Source organism: Myotis brandtii, unplaced genomic scaffold (genome assembly GCF_000412655.1).
Source record: "Myotis brandtii unplaced genomic scaffold, ASM41265v1 scaffold131, whole genome shotgun sequence".
NCBI lineage: Eukaryota > Metazoa > Chordata > Mammalia > Chiroptera > Vespertilionidae > Myotis > Myotis brandtii.
The window spans coordinates 4,242,431-4,249,278 of record NW_005354632.1 but is presented as its reverse complement, the minus strand read 5'-3'; the positions used below and the strand labels follow the sequence as shown (position 1 = coordinate 4,249,278).

At 51.8% G+C, this 6,848-nt stretch overlaps 1 protein-coding gene across 6 annotated transcripts in view; it reads left to right on the top strand.

The window, feature by feature from the left end:
- The first annotated feature begins 6 nt into the window (after window positions 1-6).
- PROK1 (prokineticin 1) overlaps window positions 7-6,848 on the top strand; it is a 23,057-nt gene continuing 16,215 nt past the window's right edge. For 2 of the 6 annotated variants that reach the window (XR_001360889.1, XR_001360888.1), the window contains exons 1-2: window positions 7-224; window positions 2,109-2,217. The gene's annotated coding sequence lies outside the window, so the exon portion shown is untranslated. The other 4 variants (XR_001360884.1, XR_001360887.1, XR_001360885.1 and 1 more) reach the window with 4 other exon arrangements.

The following is a 6,848-nucleotide window of genomic DNA, read 5'->3' as shown; positions in this document are numbered from 1 at the left end:
GCCTGGCCGTCCACCCCGACCCAAGCCCCGCAGCGCGCCGCTTCCGCCTTCAGGAGGCTCCTCGATCACGTGACACGAGCGGCCTGCACGGCGTCTCCGAAGGGACAAACTTCGCGGCAGCGCCTCCTTGCCGTACCGGAAGCGTCCACTCCGCCCAGTTGCTGAGGCCCCAGCGGTGACAGGTGCTTCGGCAGCCGGCGGCGCGGCTGTCCCGCGGGAGAGAGGTCCGTAGCCTGGCCTCAGGGCGTTGATTCCTGGCCGGTCACCTTGTGTCAGGGGTGGAACCTTGCGGTTTTGGTTCAGCCGACGGCGAAACGTCGGCCAGACCTGTGTTCGTTTTACCGTAACGCGGTGGTCAGGCAGGTGGGCTCCAGGCAGTGGGTCGGGACCCCGAGGAGACACGGGACCCCGTGCCGAGCTCCACAGGCCTGGAGGGGAGACGACACGCACACGGGGCTAGAGGACGAGGTGGGACAAGGTGCAAACCCCAGCTAGGTACTGGGAAGTGCCGGGATTTTAACCAAGACACTGGTTCTTTCTTGAGCTAGGGCTCAGGACAGGTTGGGAAAGACGGTGGCATTAGAAAAGAAGAATAGGTAGGACAACTTAAAAATAACTTTAAAAATGAATTATAAAGCAGTTGCAAAAATAAGGAAGGAAGGCCACCCGTAGTCTGTGCAGAGATGATTGTTAATGTCTTGGGCAGTGTCCTTTCAGCCCACCCTCTGCCAGTGCATGCTTTTAATGTTTTTTTTTCTTTTCAATTTTACAATTGACATGCATACTGGGCATACACTTCTGTAGCTGGGCTTTTTCACAGAATTTTGCATAAATGTATTTCCGTGTTAATAATAATTTACTTACATCCTTTGTAATCCTTACAAAATATTCCATATTATAGCTGTACCTTAATTCATCTCACCAGCCCCTTAATGTGCAGTTGGGTCGCTTATAGTTTGTGCCTGCAGTTCTTCCCTAGCTGTGGTAGTGAAACTTGCAGCTTCCTTAAATTCCAGTCTTGAATATTGTAATTCAGGAGTTTGGAACTCCTAGAGAAATTACTATTTAGGCTTCTTATTTTTATTATTTAACTCAGGGATAACATAATATGGACCATTTAAACTTTAGAAAAAGCAATTTAAAACTACCATTAAAAGCATTAGAATAAATGTTAGGAGCCAGACTGCTTCCCGTTAACCTCCTGCCGGAGGCAGCTCAGCGCTGCAGTACTGCCCCCTTGTGGTCCCAGGTAACGCTTTGCTGAGCTGGTGCCTCCCAACTGGCTTTTTAACCTCCAGGGCAGCGAGGTCCAATAAAAATATGAGTCATTTTTATGATTTTATTTTATTTTTTAAATAAATAAATCATATATATATATAAGGGAGGAAGGGAGAGAGATAGAAACATCCATGATGAGAGAGAATCATTGATTGGATGCCTCCTGCACAGCCCCTACTGGGGATCGAGCCTGCAACCTGAGCTTGTACCCTTGACCAAAATCAAACCCGGGACCCTTCAGTCTGCAGGCCGACGCTCTATCCACTGAACCAAACCAGCTAGGGCTATTTGATGATTCTTGAGTCTCAGTTTTGAGTGCTGACAGCCATTTCTGGGATGACAGGGCATGTCCCATGACTCCCATGTTGGAGTACTTACCTCATTGCATTGTAATTTAAAAATATTTTTATTGATTTTTAGGGAGAGAGGAAGGGAGAGGGAGAGAGAGAAACATCGATGTGAGAGTGAACCATTGATTGGCTGCCTCCTGTACACCACCACCACCCCCACCAGGAATTGAGCCCAAAATCTGGGTATGTGCCCTGCCTGGGAATGGAACCTGCAAGCTTTCAGTGCACAGGATGGCACCCAAACCCTGAGCCACACTGGCCAGGGTATCGCATTGCAATTTTTTATGTTTACTTTTCAAAGCCAGGAAGAGCATCTTCTCCCTTTCTTCATGTGAGCACTGGGGGACACGTAGGAATCCAGCCCGTATTTACTGAAGAATCTTGATGGGTCTTTTGGGAGTGGATTCTGTGTAAGGTAAAGAGCCTTTAAATACCAAACTTTAACCACCTCTATCTTCTTCTTTCTCTCCTCCTCCAAAGGACAGAGGAAGAAGCCGGTCATCTCCAAGCCACGGAGAGAGGCCCTGACAGCCACAGAAGGAACCCACCCCGCCAACACTTTGATTTTGGACTTCTCGCCCCCAGAACTGTGAGGCACTACACTTCTGTTGTTGAAGCCACTCAGGTTATGGTATGTTGCTATGCCAGCCCTGAGAAGCCAATATACACAAATAGTAATAAATCCTGCCAGTCAAAGTCACTGTCTGTGATGCCCCCAGCATTTGGCAGCCCTTATGTAATAGAAAAACCAGTTGGGAGGGTCACCCTCCCCGAGGCAAGAGAAGAGAGCAGATAATCTTTCCAGCATGCTCCCAGCCTTGATACTTGGCTAAGATATGTTTCCTGCGTTGGCCAACCGTGGTGGCATGATCCATGTGACTGGGACTTGAGTATGTTTTATACCCCGGAGCCTGGCCTGAAAGGTGCTCTCTGAGTGTGTGGAGAGGGAGTGGGTGGGAGAATACACCCCTGGCCTCTCTGACCCGAGCCTCTCTAAGCAGTGAGCTGGGCTGTCAGTCGATGGCAGTGAGGTTGGCACTGCCTCCAAGTGTTTACAGCCCAGCCCGGTTCTGGGAGATACAAGCAAAACATATCTGAGGCGACTCGGGCTTGGCTAGAGAGGCCCCGGCGCGGGAGGCTTTCTTCCTGCTGCTTCATTCATTTTGCTACTGAGGATAAATGCGATCAGACTTCCATGTCTAAGTCTCCATTCGCTGCCCTGTTAATGCAGCCTTGACAAATCGGAACGAAGCCCTTATGAATAAAAGAATGATCAACCCAGCATAAAAAATTGTAGACCAGAGAAAAGAAAATTTAGAGGAGCTGATAAAATGCCTCATTCGTAATTAGGCTGTCTGCATCACACGTCAAATCAGCCTTAATGCTGAGATTTATTGGCCTCGGAATTATGCAAATCAAATAAGTGCTTGAAACGGAGGCAGAAGAATTTCCTGTATTAGCATGTGTGGGAGAGGCAGACCTGCGCACTGAAGTGCTTGCTGCGTCCTTTGCCACGTGCCGCTGCCCATCCCCTCAGCCCTGGGGGGCTCAGAGAATAGCTTGTGGGGTAACAATACCTTCCATTGTCAGTAATCTCTGCCCTTGTCCCGGGAAGCCCTTGGACGGCCAGATATCTCTGTTCTTTCACCAGCTGTGAGCATAGTAGGTGTCCCTGGTCCTCAGGACCCGCCAGATTTTGCCCATCCTGCCACAGATGCCCTCACTGCCGCCCCACAGCCTGGGCCAGCGCTGCCTTTCCCACTGCTGCTTCCCTCTCTCTTGGAATCATGTTGAGCTTCAAGAGCTTGTCTACTCACAACTCTGAGTTAACCTCTTTTTATTTTATTTTATTATTTTTAAAAATATGTTTTTATTGATTTCAGACAGGAAGGGAGAGAGAGAAACATCAATGATGAGAGAGAATCATTGATCAGCCGCCTCCTGCACGCCCCCTGCTGGGCTCATAGGTCGATGTTCAACCACTGAGCCACAAGTCCCCTCATCCCTTAATGGCTCCGTTTTCCCTACTGTGAACGAGGTGTGAGAATTCCATGAGACTGTACACAGAGCCCATGGCACCGTCCCCGGGCTCTGGACAAGTGGCGGCTGTTGTTGCTGCTCCCAGGACCCCAAGGAACGACCACTCAGGCAAACTTGAACAAGAAGACTATCCTTGAGGGTTCTTGGTGCACACAACGTAGGAAAGGGGGTTTAAAAAGACACTGGGGAGCTCATGGTTACCCAGGTTGTTGGAGGGGCGGGGGGACCTGGAGAGCTCAGTCTAAGTTTCCAGTGACAAAGCCCCCAGCCCCCAGTAGGAAAACACCCTGCCACCACCACCACCACCCGCTGGACCCGCCCACACAGCTTGCAATGCCCACGTCACTGCTGCAGAAGAAACCTTGTCCTGCCCCCTGCCCCCTGCCCCCTGCCTGGCTGTGCCTTAGCCAGCAGCGTGGAATTTCCCCGGAGCCTCTCTCGGAATGGCAGTCCCGCTTCACGGGTAAATGCGAGCAGTGGCCTGGGTCACGTGCCAGGCTTTAGCCGCCAGGCAAGCCCAGGAGGACGTGGTGTTCTGCTTCTGTGTTTGTTTGGAAAGTGCCCTGGGCGTGGCAGAGGCCTTCCGTGGAGCATTTCCAGTGTCTCCTACGCAGGGCTTCTCGCTCGCTTTGCTCGAGGAGATGCTCTGAGGTCGGTACCCCAGCCCCTTCCCCAGCCCCAGAGCCACTGGGCACCGGCCACTCCCTGGCAGAGGGAGGGGAGTGCTTTCTGCCCTCCCTGCTGCCCGAGGGTGGACATGGCATTCAAGAGCTGCTCAGAGCCCTCTTGTCCGCTAGCTTCATGCCATGGCCTCGCCGGCTCCGCAGGGCCATTTCTTTCTTCTCACTCCTAATTCTCAGGATCCTGTGCGAGGAGCCACAGTAAACGGGCAGAACTCGCTCAGTCCCAGCACGTGTGTTTTAAAGGTAACGAAGCTAGAGGTCATGGAAAAAACCCACAGTTTGTTTTGGATTAGAGAAGGGCCTGGCCGGGAACAACCTGTTCGTTTGGCGCTCCCACAGCCCGGCCAGCACTGCCTTTTCAGGCACCAGATTTTAAGGAGAGGTGGTGGGGTCGGGAAGGGGCAGGGTTGGCGGGGTCCCTCCCCACGCCTTTTAGGGAGGGAGCTGCTTCTGGGAAAAGACTAGAGGGAGGGGCAGGAGAATAAAAAGAGAAACACCAAACCCTCAGGGTCAAGACCTTTTCAGAATCTGAGTGTGTTGTCTGGACCCCCCATGGCGCCCAGGAGGCCTCTGGCTCTCAGAAGCACTCACTTCCGGGCTGTTCTATTAGAGGAGGCTCCTGGCGGACCCTCCGAGGAAACTGACCCTCCACCCTCCTCTACGCCGCATTCCGACACGTGTCAACAGCAGCAGGGGCAGGGGACAGCCTCCTGATTGACTGCTATGGTGTCACCTCCGTAGGCCTGAGTGTTAATATCTGCAAACTTGGCCAGTTTCTCACTCAAGAACATTGCACTTACTCTTGTGTTTAAAGATGAAAATTTTACCAATTGTATCCATTCACACAAATCATTGCTTTAAAAAAATTTTTTTAAATTGATTTCAGAGAGGAAGGGAGAGAGGGAGAGAGAGAGAGAGAGAAATCCATGATGAGAGAGAATTATTGATCAGCTGCCTCCTGCCCCCTACTGGGGATTGAGCCTGCAACCCAGGTATGTGCCTGACTGGGAATCAAACGGTGACCCCCTGGTTCATAGGTCATTGCTCAACCACTGAGCCACACCGGCTGGGCCAAATCATCTCATTTTAATCTCACAGTCATCCTTTGAGGAATCCCATTTTGTGGATGCAGTCACTGAGGTCTGGAGAGGTCAACTCTCTTGTCAAGGTCACAGAACTTGAAGGCGTCCATGGCCTTGGGACTTTCAAGACCAAGGCGAGCCAGTCTCCAGGACACAGATCCCAGAGGAGCCAGCCCCTCTGCAGCTGGCCTCTCCCCCCGGTGGGCAGCACAGGCCTGTGAGTCGGTCCCATGAAGTGGCCAAGGGCTGCCTTCTCCTCTCCCCTCCCAGCAGTGGGAGGACTGGTCCTTCTGCCTGTAGACACCACTAGTAAATCAACTGCCACATTAATTCTGAACCATCAGCATCCCCTGCCCCGCCCCCCTCCACCCAGAGAAAGTCTGAGGCACAGGCACGGAGACGAATGTCTCATTGATCTCAATTGCCAAAGGGGTAGGAAGAGGGATGCAGTCCCATGTCACAGTGAAGGGCGATCTGAAGGCAGCACAGATGACTTCCTGGTTCATAGGTCATTGCTCAACCACTGAGCCACACCGGCTGGGCCAAATCATCTCATTTTAATCTCACAGTCATCCTTTGAGGAATCCCATTTTGTGGATGCAGTCACTGAGGTCTGGAGAGGTCAACTCTCTTGTCAAGGTCACAGAACTTGAAGGCGTCCATGGCCTTGGGACTTTCAAGACCAAGGCGAGCCAGTCTCCAGGACGCAGATCCCAGAGGAGCCAGCCCCTCTGCAGCTGGCCTCTCCCCCCGGTGGGCAGCACAGGCCTGTGAGTCGGTCCCATGAAGTGGCCAAGGGCTGCCTTCTCCTCTCCCCTCCCAGCAGTGGGAGGACTGGTCCTCCTGCCTGTAGACACCACTAGTAAATCAACTGCCACATTAATTCTGAACCATCAGCATCCCCTGCCCCGCCCCCCTCCACCCGGAGAAAGTCTGAGGCACAGGCACGGAGACGAATGTCTCATTGATCTTCTCAATTGCCAAAGGGGTAGGAAGAGGAATGCAGTCCCATCTGTCACAGGGAAGGGCGATCTGAAGGCAGCACAGATGACTTTAAGGAGATAACAGTTTATCACTCTCCGGACAAGCGAATATGAAATTGGGACTAACCTCCACTGTGAGTTGATAGAAACATCAATCAGCAAAGAGAACATCTAGGGAAACGAGCAAGTTCTCTGGCTTCTTTGCTACCCGTCCTTTCTCTAATACTTTGTTTTCTTATAGACACACATCCACACAAACAGGACAAAATCCACCTCTACCCACAAGCAAGAAACGTTTGCTGAGGACTGATGATTGCCAGAGGCTGTACTAAGTATTTTATGTTTATACTAGAGGCCCAGTGCACGACATTCGTGAACTTTGGGGGTGGTGGTCCCTCAGCCCAGCCTGTGCTCTCTCGCAGTCTGGGACCC